At 32.8% G+C, this 13,174-nt stretch overlaps 1 long non-coding RNA gene across 1 annotated transcript; it reads right to left on the bottom strand.

The window, feature by feature from the left end:
* Positions 1 to 9,520: 9,520 nt before the first annotated feature.
* Positions 9,521 to 12,552, bottom strand: LOC125583583. Its single transcript, XR_007320600.1, has 2 exons — positions 10,723 to 12,552; positions 9,521 to 10,170 (listed from the first exon to the last, which is right to left on the bottom strand). It is a non-coding gene; the product is annotated as an uncharacterized LOC125583583 (long non-coding RNA).
* Positions 12,553 to 13,174: the final 622 nt, after the last annotated feature.

Here is a 13,174-nt window from a genome sequence, read left to right as displayed (position 1 = left end):
ACCATATAATTTTTAAAAAATAGTCATTCTTAAATATTTTTTGAATAAATAATTATTTTTAAATTTAATCAACTGAAAATAATATCCGTACAATTGTGTGAGTCAAATTCTATTTTTATTGATGCATGTTATATATTTGTGCTGCATGTTTTAGGCAACATTTTAATGATGCACGTTTTTAAAAATCTCTGTTATTAAAATTATGCACGTAAGGATAACTCATGAGTTTTTTTGGTTGATTAAATGACATTATGTCCAAATTTATTTAACGATATTTCATTAAGGTAACTGAAAAAAAACAAAAAATAAAATAAAAAGTTTAAATTTATTTAAGCATATTTCATTAATGTAACTGAAAAGACAAGTAATAAATTAGGCAGTTTTATTCGTTTTAGGATATTTCATAAATACGGCTGAAAAAGACAAGAAAAAAAAGAGTTTAATTAATGAAGTAAGAACATTTTCAAATGAGTACTTTTCTTTTAATAATATAGACTAGACCCTGACTGCACGCGGATATGAATTTTCAGTTTTTAATTATTTATTTTATTAAATGATGTATTTGTAATATTCGTTCATATTATATTCATTAAGTAAATATTTTTTTGCATCTTAAACTATCTATTTTTTTTACGAATATGTGATATCACACAAAAAATATAAAAAAATGAGTATGTAGAGTTAATTTAATAATTGTAAAAACAGAAAAAAACAATTTCGTGTGCGATATCATATAAATAATGATCCGCCCAATTAAAAAAAAATCATGATTTTTATATGTGTAATTTTTTTTATTTTGACCATTTCCTTAAAACAGTATTAAATTTTACATATTTTAATTAGAATATTTTTAATATCTTTACCTTTTTATTTGAAATGCGACTCATTCTATATAATTAAAAGAAAAGTAGCCATTAAAAAATACCCATAAGTTTTCAAACTTATTTACACTTCCATGCCACTGAGAATTAAATTAAGCTACATATTTTAATGCTTGTCTTTTCCAGTTAAATTAATAAGTTTTGCTTATTCAAATTTAAACTTAATGTCATTAAATGAACCTACCTATTTTAATGTTTGTCTTTTCCAGTTAAATTAATGAGTTTTTCTTAATCAAATTTAAATTTAATGTCATTAAATGAACCTAAATATACATCATATTTAACGTAGCTTATTACGGACGAGTACGGTCCAATAGTGAACTTGAATTTTATTTTTACGAAAACGTGAATCACTTGACTTATGTAATATTTAAAATATATTAACTACAATATAACAAATGCATATAACCTACATATGCTTTAGTTTGAAATGATCATGCTCAAGTTTTATATAGTCAACTTATATCATGCATCGATCGATGTACAATATTCAAACCACCTATAGCTTTCGTTTTCTTTATAGGATGTATCAACAAACCAATCATCTCATTGATTTTCTAAGCTTTATAAAAAAACAAATCAATAAATACAAACTCAAAATCCAATATCTTCTATTAATCAAAACAAAATATCTTCAATGTCGTATTTTTAATGTACCTATTAAATATAGAAACTATAACCATAATTACACTAATTATAAGAATAGATTTGATTCCAACCAATTGATCTATTACTTAAGTAATTGATTTGCTTGCAGAAGATGAAACAATAAATTTAAAATTTATAAGAACATAAAGATATAGAGATTCCAACCAATTGCCTATATTTGCGTATGATTTTCGCATAATAAGCTTCAAATAGAACATTGAAAAAGATAGAGATTTTTTTAATCTTTTACCGACACAGAACTTAAACAAACGAAGAGTTAAAGGTAATTTTTTTTTTACACTTCCCGGAAAAAAAACGGTTACAACATGGGCTTTCATAATATGGCCTTTTAACATATTAATATTATGGACATTTAATAATTATCTCGACGAAAAACAAAAACTATAAATAATTTATTAAATAAAATTATAAAATTATTTACAATTTGATGACTAATTCATCGCCCTTTTTTATATGTTAAATTTTTCATAGAAGTTTAAAAATCATTTTATTTTATTTAAACATGTATAACTAATTTATAATCTTTTATGCCATACTAAGTCATAATATAATATTTCTTCATATTTTACATTAAAAACCATTGTTTTTATATATCGTCTACAATTCTCTAATTACGTTTATTTGTTTAATTTTTATATGATATCGAATATTCGTCATAAATGGATGGTTTAAGATGCCAAAAAAATTATTTACTTGGTGAATATAATACATAAAATATTACAAATACTTTATTTAGTTAAATAAATAAACAAAAACCAAAAATTCATACCCGCGCTGGCGCGTGGGTCAGAGTCTAGTATTTTTTAAAAAATTATAACAAAATATTTAAAACATATTTTTAGAATTTGTTTGAAAAATACGAAATTACATTTTAAATTAAAATTATCCTAAAATATGATAAGTTTTGATGTAAACGAAAACTCAAATTATGTCAAAAAAAATTATATTCAATGATAATAACAATTTAAATTGATTATTTTTAAGAAAATACATTTTAAAATATATTGTTTTAAAGAAAATTCATTTATCTTTCAAATATAAAATGAAAATATTATAATTAATTAATAAAAAATATAAATAAAAACCGTAAATTTAGCAAATGACAACTGAGCTATATTATGCTAAAATTTTCTTTCTAACAATTTAGCAAATGACAAATGAGTTATGAGCAAATAATACCATATAATTTTTAAAAGCATAGCCATTCTTAAATATTTTTTGAATAAATAATTATTTTTAAATTTAATCAACTGAAAATAATATTCGTACAATTGTATGAGTCAAATTCTACTTTTATTGATGCATGTTATATATTAGTTCTGCATGTTTTAGGTAACATTTTAATGATGCACGTTTTTTAAAATCTCTATTATTAAAATTATGCACGTAAGGATAACTCATGAGTTTTCTTGGTTGATTAAATTACATTATGTCCAAATTTATTTAAGATATTTCATTAAACTAACTGAAAAAGACAAACAATAAAATAGGAAGTTTAAATTCATTTAAGCATATTTCATTAATTTAACTGAAAAAAGATAAGTAATAAATTAGTTAGTTTTATTCGTTTTTAGGATATTTCATAAATGCAACTGAAAAAGATAAGCAAAAAAATAGGGAGTTTAATTAATGAATTAAGAACATTTTCAAATGAGTATTTCTCTTTTAATAATATAGATGAGTTGATTACATGATGGGTCACTTTACGAGTTTCCTTTGCACTCAGAGTCACTTTCTGCTTGTAACACACTTTCACGGAGACCAAAGTAGTTTGTTGACACAATTGCCCTTAATGAAGCGAACCAGATGTGTGGCTTCGTTTGGTCAAGTATTACAATGTAAATAAAGTTGTATGTGTTGTCAAAGTAATGGAAAAGTCTATCTTTATTCATAACATAGAGGTTCTTTATATAGGAGATTACACCGTCATAAATAAAATGAAAAGTGTAATCTCTTGGTTATGAGCCATCCACAATCTAGTTCATAACACTCCCCCTTGGATGCCATAACCATTTAGAGCTTCTAATGTGCTTTAGTGTTGCCTCATTAAAACCTTATCAGGAAAACCCAATTGAGACAAAACCATGGTGAAGGAAAAAGAGTACAACACACATTACTCTCCCTGATTTGGGCATTACTGAAGGTCTCTTGGACCTCTCCAATTTTCTGCAATCCGTGGGTGATGAAGATCTTGGGCATAATATGCTTCGTCCTCGAACATGATAGTTGGTTCTTCTTTACCATCAACCATGCCATAATCTGATCGAACATATTGAGTCATCGACCTCAAATACACACACACGAAATCTTGGATGATGTTGCTGTGATATGCGTGTACCACCATGTGTAAAACATAACCTGTCTGAAAACAAATCAACAAAACCAAATAACCCCTCTTTGGGCTGGTTAGTATAAAATAAACCAAAATCAAAGGCTTCTTCATCGTCTTTCTTATGGACCAAACAGATCAGTGTCTAAAACAAGACTTCTGCATCATCCATCTCAGGACTAAATGGACTTCTTTATCGTCTACCTTTGGACTGAATGGGTCAGTGTCCAAAACAAGTGATATCACGCCCATGTACTAGATAATGGGTGAGACTGGTCCATATTAAATCTCTTGAGTACCCTAATTTGTATATATTATTTGATGCACAAGGATTTCATTGTTAATGTACTCAAGCTGTAATCCCAAACAAAAATTTGTTTTCCAAGATTTTTCATCTCAAACTCTTTCTTGAGATATTCAACTGTTTGGGAAATTGTATCCAGAGGTTCCTAGGATATTCAGATCATATACTTTGATGATTATCAATATTGTTCTCGAGAACTTGCTGTACTTTCAGCTCAATACCCTCTAGTACTTTCATTATCCAGTGGACCATATAAATATGCAGTCACTACATCAACTTGCTGCAAGTCTAATTTTCTCTCTTATATAGCCAGACTTATGAGAAATCTAAAAGTAGTTGCATCCACCACATGAGAGTATGTCTCCTCATAATCTATTACTGGTCTTTGTGAGAATCCTTGTGCAACATCAGCTTTATATCTCACGATTTTTATTCCTCACAAGACCCATTTATATCCACTGGTTTTAACATCATACGGCGTCTTAAGCATATGGCCAAATACGACTTTCTTCCTTAAACTATTTAACCCCACGTTTCCATTCAATCCAATATGTTCTACGAGTGCGCACTTTTATATTGACGTGGGTTCATGATCCTCGCTTATATTCATAAATTCAAGTGCTACCTTGTATGCAAATAAATGATCTTATGTCGACATTCCTTATTGGTTCCATTATGTTCCAGACATGATATAATCAATTGAGATTCATTATTATCAGGACCTTTAATACTTTGCAGGTTGGCGTCCCAAACTACATTATTTGGTACCTGTACCTTAGAGCCGGCCGGTCTTATCTCCATGTCTGGGATGGTTTCCTTAGTAACCTCGGATTTGGATTTTGATTATCATTCTCTACACCTTTCTTTTGTTTCCGAGGATTCTTATCTTTTGGAACCTATTGGTCTACCACGTTTCATACGTTGTCTAGACTCTGTAGCAACTTGACTGTGTCTCTTCTTGGACTTCAAATTCGTTGGTGCTTTAGAAGCTGGTTTATATATGACTTAGTCATTCTTTTTTGGGTCAGCAAATGTGTCTGGCATTTTATTAGCTAGCTTTTTAAATGTATAATCTTTGGACGTCTATTTCACATTCTTTAGTCGGAGGATCTTGCCAAGACACTGATGGTTGATTCCATTCTATTTCTTTTACCATTCTTTTACCAGCTTTATTATTTTTCTCCTCCTGGTCTTAAAATAATCCGTGTACCTGGCCTCAAATATAATCACCCATAGTTGGCTCTAGGTACTTTATTATTGTGGGAGAATCATATCCAACATATATCTCCATCCTCCTTTTGAGGTCCCATCTTAGTTCTCTGTGGTGGAGCAATTAGTACATAGACAGCACATCCAAATGTCTTATGATGGGGTATGTTTGGCTCTTGACCCGTTAATAATTGTGATAGGGGATATCTATGCTCACTAAATGGCTTGATGCGTATTAACTTAGGTGCATGTAAATTTCGTGTGGCCCAAGATGTGAATGGGAGTTTTGACCTCATAAGTTATGGTATATCAATCAGCTATTTGCGTTTTAAACGATTTCGGCCAAGCCGTTCTTGGTATGGACATGTATCACAGAATTGTCCACACTTATCCCCATGGATATACCATAATAATTTAAACGCTTGGGACATGTATTCACCAGTATTATCTAGACATATAGTCTTTACTATGAAAAAGGGGCTCGTAGCCGTTTTACTGGTGATGGCCTAATGAGTTTCCCTTGTGTACATGCTGCACACATGACATTCTTTGGGATAACTCTTCTTATCTTTTAATGTGTGTCTTTTGAATATCAATTTTTGCATCATGTTTGGACCAGGATGGCCAATCCGGTCGTCCCATAAAGTGTATATTTTCGCAGGCTTTTAGCTCTATCATACTGATCTATGCATAGTCTAGGTCAGTAGAGAATGCATGTATAGTCTTTAGGACTTATTATGGCCTTGGGCGATTTTATACATATATCTGAAGGAACTCTTTGTTTCCTTCACCCATTGTTTCAATATGGAAACCATTCATTCTTATATCTTTAAAACTCAATAGGCTGCTCTTGCTCTTAGAGTTGGGTGAATATAAGGCATCACTGATTTCTAGATGCATACCCTTAGGCAATAATATATTAGCTAAGCCATAGTCTTCTTTCAGACTGGCGATACCTGTTTTAGTACTTATATTGGCGTTTTTCAGTGTACTCATATAGAAAAATCATTCACTCATTTAATCTAAGCAGACAATGTAATAGAAATAAATTCAAGGAAATAAAAATCAGAGAAAGCATACAAGCAAAGCAATCACACAAGTTTGATGTTGAAATCAGATTATCAACTTGATTCTTTTAGGCAATAATAAGTCTCATATTCCATAAGATCAACTTGATCATGTTCGAAATTATTTTCACCATCTTTATAGACCAAGTGGGGTTTCAGGATTCTTCTCTTTCAGACTCTCTTTGGGAGTCCTTCATATCTTAGCCCAATGGTTCCCCATTCCACATCTATGGCATACTGATTTGGTTTAGCTTTGTGGTTTAAAGGATATACCACGGCCACTGCCTTGACCATGGCTCAAATTGGGTTGATACCCACGGCCTCGCCATAGTGATTCCCACGGCCAAATGTGTTATAGTGGCCATGGCCACGTCCTTTCCACCCTCCACGGTCTATCATTCTGGACGTGGTTAACTCTTTTTTTTTCTTCTGCGGCCTTATTGGTATCAGGTAATGGGGTTAATCCAGGAGGTCTCAATTCATTGTTTCTCATCAGTAATCCATTATTTTTGCCCAGCTAGCAATAGACTCATCCATAGACTTATAGTCCTGGATTCTGGGATTCCTCCAATCAAATAGGGCCTTTGGTAATAACACCGTTCTTTGGTGATCATATCTCGATTTTTTAACTCTGTCCAAAGGTCTAGAGGATTGTCTATAGTCAGATACTGATCTTTGAGACTCTTAATAAGATGATGGCTAATAATTGATATTGCCATGTATCAATCTTTCTCATTTGGCATTATCGCCTTTTGTGATTCATTCACCAAGTCCTTTGACTTTAGGATAAACTCAGTATCCAGTGCCCATTTCAAATAATTATCTCCTGAGAGATTTAGGGCAGCAAAATCCAAGTTGATTTTCGACATCTCAAATCATATATTAATCAATTTTAGATCTCATAAAATATTTAACATACGGCCTTAAACAGGACATGCTATGAAGTCAATACATTTCTAATAAGCAAACAAGCCACACGGCCAAAGGTAATATAATGCAATAAGGCCACACGGCCCAAGTGATATATGATGCATAATAAGTTACACAGATTTATCAAGCAAGGGTATCGACCAAACAAGCAATTTCTATATGTTTTCATGCGGCCATATGGTTATAATGCAAACCTAGCATACTGATTCTATATGTACAGGAGTGGAATTATGGAACCTCAATTTAAAACAATCAGATCACGCAAAGGTGATAATAATCAGATCATGTGCATAACATAAACATGTTGGTCAGGATAATATATGATGCAAACTGGTCACACGGCCAAGTAGATATGATGCACTCATTCTTAGCAATCGGATTCTATATGTGCAAGAGTAATATTAAAACATTCAATCAAGGTTTAGCAATTAATCAATCAGTTTCAGGTATGAGATTTAGATAGACTAATAATCAGATTCAGTTAGGTTTTATCAAGACTAGCAATTGGATCAATAATCAAAAATAATCAAACGGATTCAAGTATTATACAATTTAGGGTTTCGATCCAAAAATAAGGTTTCAATCATGAAAAACCAAAACAATCAGTTTCAAAGCTGATTCTATTAATTTTATTAATCATTTTCAAGGCTGATATTTATCAGTTTCAAGGCTGATATTAGCAAGATGGAATCAAGCAATCTGATTTTAGGAATACACAAATTAGGGTTTAGGGTTTCAATATGAAATTAGGGTTTTATCAATCAATCAGCTTCTACCAAATAATCTTAAACCTCAGAACAGTTGATTATATCATGAAACTATCAATCTAGTATAATATGAAACCTCAAAACACTCAATTCAGATTATGCAATACACGGATTCTATTTTAGGGTTTATCACTTCGAATTAGGGTTTATATTATAAAAGATTCTAACATGCAATATTAAACCTCAAATCATTCAGCCAGGTTATAAAAACTACCAATCCTAACTCACACGGATTTAAACCTCAAAGAAACATTCAATCAATCAAATAAAACAATCCATGCACACGTAATTTAGGGTTTACAGATTTTAGGGTTTCACTTTGAACATTAGTTCATTCGATTCTGGGTTCTTAGAGTTTAGGTATACATTAAACCTTTGATGGGTTGAATGGACCACCAAGAGAATAAGCTTACGTGGACTGGTACAAACTGGAACCTTATGCGGACTGGTCCAAACTGTTTCCAGTCCGCGAGCTGAGATCGGGTACAAGTTGAGATCGAAAGTGATTAGGGTTTATCGATAGAGAGAGAGAGAGAGATCAATGTTGATTCAGATAGAGATCGAAAACTTAGCTTAGGTTGAGATGATCGGGATCGTTGGTACGCGAGCTGGTACTTGCAGTCAAAGAACTCGTAGATCTGGAACAGTTTGATCACGGACTGGAACAGGCTGATCGTACAATCTGGAATAGTTGAGGCGTACTGAAACTTGTAGAGATCAGTCTATAGATCGATCTTGTTGAGATCAGTGGTCGAATACAGATCAGGGTCATGATCAAAGAGAGGTGATCGATAGAGATTAGGGTTTTAGCAATGGAGAGAGATTTAGGGTTTATGGTCGATATTTTAGCTTAGGGTTTTAGATTTCTATCGTGCTGATAACGTGTTGTGAAAGTAATGGAAAAGTCTTATCTTTATTCATAACATAGAGGTTCCTTATATAAGAGATTACACCGTCATAGATAAATGGAAAGATTACAAATCATAATCTCTTGGTCATGAGTCATCCACAATTTGGTTCAAATAACATTATGTTGGTTCTTTTAGTTAGCTTTTTTCATTTATTAAGTTTGGTATTTTGACTGATTTGCTATATTAAAAGCCACACGATCAAAAAGGATGTTGTAAATCTGACGGCTGATGTTTAAAACAAGCTAGGTAATACATGACGAGGTAAAAATGAATTTATTGATTCTTCTTTGTAGGTGAGGAAGCTCCAGTCTGAACTTTTTTTTTGTGACAAACTGAGTTAGAGAAATTATTAAAACCCAGTCTAAACAAAACCATTTACATGATTTTTAATAATTTTCTGAGAAATCCGATAGTAGACGCCACAATATATCAGTGAACGTGGATGGTGTCATGTACACAACTACTTTTTTTTTAAACGTAAACCTTAGCATTAACATTACAGACGGATTCTTTGATCTCAAAAACAATGAAGAGCTTACTGTCTGGAAAAAATTACATGGGCGTCTTACGCCCTACAGAAACGCCAAGTTAAAAAGAGAAAACATATGGAACATAGAACACAAAATAGTTTTTGAAACTTCACTGAAACTTCTGATTGTTGCATGGGTGGAGCGTAGTAAGCAGGGAGTACGAAAGCTACATGGGTGGAAGTTGACTCTCCGTCCACACAACACTCCCTTGTGGTCAGCCACACAACATTACGTCCCCAGCACGCTCCTTCATGGCTTACCCGTCTACAACTCACCTGACCACAGCTCGTCCGTACACAGCTCACACTACAATAGTTCACCAGTCCACAGCTCACCCGACCACATGTCACCCGACTACAACTCACCCATCCACAGGTCACAAGCCCACAACTCTCCCGTCCACATGTTGCCCATCAAATCAAACATTTTCCCGAAACAAGATGCTTTGATAGTCTCAAACTCCTCAGTGTCACGAGAGGTAAGAGGTCAGGCTTAGAGTAAATGTTAAGACGCCCACATGGGTACCAGAAAACAGCCTCACTGAGAGGCGGTTGTTCGGAACTTTTTGTCCTGCTAAGAAATGAAAACGGTTACATAAATCTCAGGTTGTATACAGAGACTTATAAAACTCGAAATAAATGGCAAAATGAAGATCTAAACAATTTAGTGTTAAAAACGGATCTCAATTTGTCGCCTCTAGAAAAGCTTATGAAAAAAGGATTTGTGGGAGGCGGTGGTCCGGTTTGTTGTTTCCTACAACAATATGAAAAGGTTGGGACCGTAAAATAATCGCAATCAGAACAGAAGAACAAAAGAGCCAAAAAACAGACACATTTGGAAAAAGGATGTCTGGAAGATTATGAAGAAAATCGAAAGTTTCCTTGTATTATTCATGAAACTAGAACCAAAAACTTAACTGAATATTGAAACTACCAGATCTCAAAATCGGAAAAAAAAAACAGGACACATTGAACTATGAGATCTGGAATTTTTATGTAAAAATTGAAACTTCCACTGACTCACAGATTTGAAGAGTTTTAACAGATGTAAAAATCGAAAACTAATAGATCTTGGAGGTTGGTGTCAAAACACAGAAACACAAGTGTGGGTTTCGAAGTAACAAACCTTGCGAAAAAATGATTGTGTGCTCTACTCGAGTGTGAGATCCAGACGGTGTGTGAGATGGAGGTTTGTGACGAAAAATCAAGAAAGAAGATTTAGAGGGTGAGGCCAATGATAGAGGAACTAGGGTTCTTAATTTACGTGGCACAAAGTTTTTTTTTTTCTCTCTCTCTCTCAAAAAAGTGTGTGATTTAAAATGAGGAAAGATGAGAATTTAGGGTTTCAAACTTGGTATAGGCCCTTTTCTAAAAATCGGCCGTCTAGCCGTCTGGGCGCTACGCGTCACTCTTCCGCTCCGATCGATGCCAAATCGGTTAAAAAAATCGGATATCCGGTTTTCTCCGCCTAGACCGCCTAAATGACCGCCTAGCCGCTTAGGCGGCCGCCTAAACGCCTAGGCGGCCGCCTAATCTATTTTTTTTTAATTTTTAATTATTTTTAATAATATTTTTATTTATTTATTTGATCTAAAATTTTATAAATATCATTTATATTCATAATTTTGATGAAAATTACACTATATTAAGTTTATATATTCTATTTGTGTGTTTTATACAATTTTAAACATGAAAATGTATTAATGTTATACACAATTAAAGATTAACATGTTTTATAACATAGTAAACGGTCTAAAAATTTCGCCCCGTATAATTTTCGATTAATCCCTGATTTTCTCTTTAGGCGATAGGCCCAACCCGACCGCCCGACTAGCGCCTAGCGCGTTCCCGAACAGGGGGTATAGGGTAGGGTTGGTATGGTTGGGTTTAGGCTAATAGAAGTCTGGTTTGGTTTTCTTTATTATAAGGGCATCAATGTCTTTGACTAGCAAATAAGGTTGCCTCAAGTGCAAAGTATCTTAGGGTGAAATACCAAACTCAAAAAGTGTCTTCCAAATTCAATCTTTTTGAACAGCCATCGTAAATGTGTAATGTAATTGAGACTCGATGTCACAGCTTTGTGTATGTATATCACTGTTTCTATGATGTAAACAAATAATTTTATGTGGTGGTTCTTTTCAAACGGATAATGTAGCATTTTAAGTGACAACATAAATCAATATGTATAGATTTTGTTACAAAAATAGATCGGTACATACAAATTCCGATCAGTTACGAACATTTTTTGTTCAGTAAAGAATTTTTATATAGTTACATGTGTTGTTGTGTGTTAGGTGAGTCACTTCAGACTTGCTAGTTGCTTCCAACTATCTTTCTTTTCGTCACGGCCATGGGAATGGTTTCATTTTCATTTAGATGTACCTTGTGTCAGAGGTTCACAACAATAGCAAACTACAATTGGCATAAAAAGTCAATCTCTATCTTTCGATCATAACAGTCATCTTATCTTAGTAACAATCTAGTAAATGTTTTGGCGAAAATCCAGCATAGAAAAAAATTGGTGTACATAGGTTGCATTCCTTTATATGTTTTTGGTAACCATATCATTACTTGACCAATTCCATATTACTGAAGCAATTCTATTTACTTAACAGATTCCAAGATACTCAACCTTTAATTAACATATTATAGATACAATTCACCTCCATTATTAGATTACGACGGCTTCGTTGCACACCCACACATGTTACTAATCCCTTCTCGGGTCAGAACATAAACGACTAACCAGTTTTGATACCATTTTATAACACACATGGCCCCCTTCTTGTGTGCCCACAACATGGTCTCTCTAGGTATGTGGAGCCATCCTATCCAATGGTCACGAGCATTAACTTTAAGAGAATTGATGAAAGCTTTTTTTACTGATTATGCAATCACCACGTGATATATCGCGAAATACTTTTTGATAGACCACACATCATTGCACTATTCAACTTCAAGCAGATTTTACTTTGGAATTCATTATAGATGTGATCGAAAAGATAAATACATTTTAATGACATAAAAATCAAATCAATTCTTTTAAACTTTTTCATATACACCACTATATACCAAAAACATTTATGTTACAATTAAATTTTACGCGTTTAAACCAATAATTTTCTTCTTGATATATTTAATTTTCTAATATAACTTGCAAATATTATATTAAAACCATTATTGGTTATCTAACAAAGTTATAGCATTAAAGATTGTTTTGCATATGAACACACTTCTAAATACTAAAAAATAAATGTGGAAACATCATGATCTAATGGTCAAGGTTTAGAGGCTTCTACACCAATGTATAGGGTTCAATATCTAGAAGATGCAATTCTTGCAGATTCTAGGATGCAAGTTTATCGAAGGTTTCAAAGTGTTGTAGACAGAGTCGTTCGTTGTGAAGTGTACTGCCGAGAGAGCATTTTCATCGAGGATGTCATACATGCAGAACGATCCGTTGATTCAAGTGTTATGGGAGAGATTCCTCATGAAATTGTCTGTAAAGTCGTTCATCAATATTTCATATGTTCCAGGTAGTTTATCATCATTTGTAATAGAATTAGAGATTATATGAT

The sequence above is a fragment of the Brassica napus genome, chromosome C3 (genome assembly GCF_020379485.1).
Source record: "Brassica napus cultivar Da-Ae chromosome C3, Da-Ae, whole genome shotgun sequence".
NCBI lineage: Eukaryota > Viridiplantae > Streptophyta > Magnoliopsida > Brassicales > Brassicaceae > Brassica > Brassica napus.
Note: the sequence above shows the minus strand (reverse complement) of the source record. Positions and strands in the feature narration are given on the sequence as shown.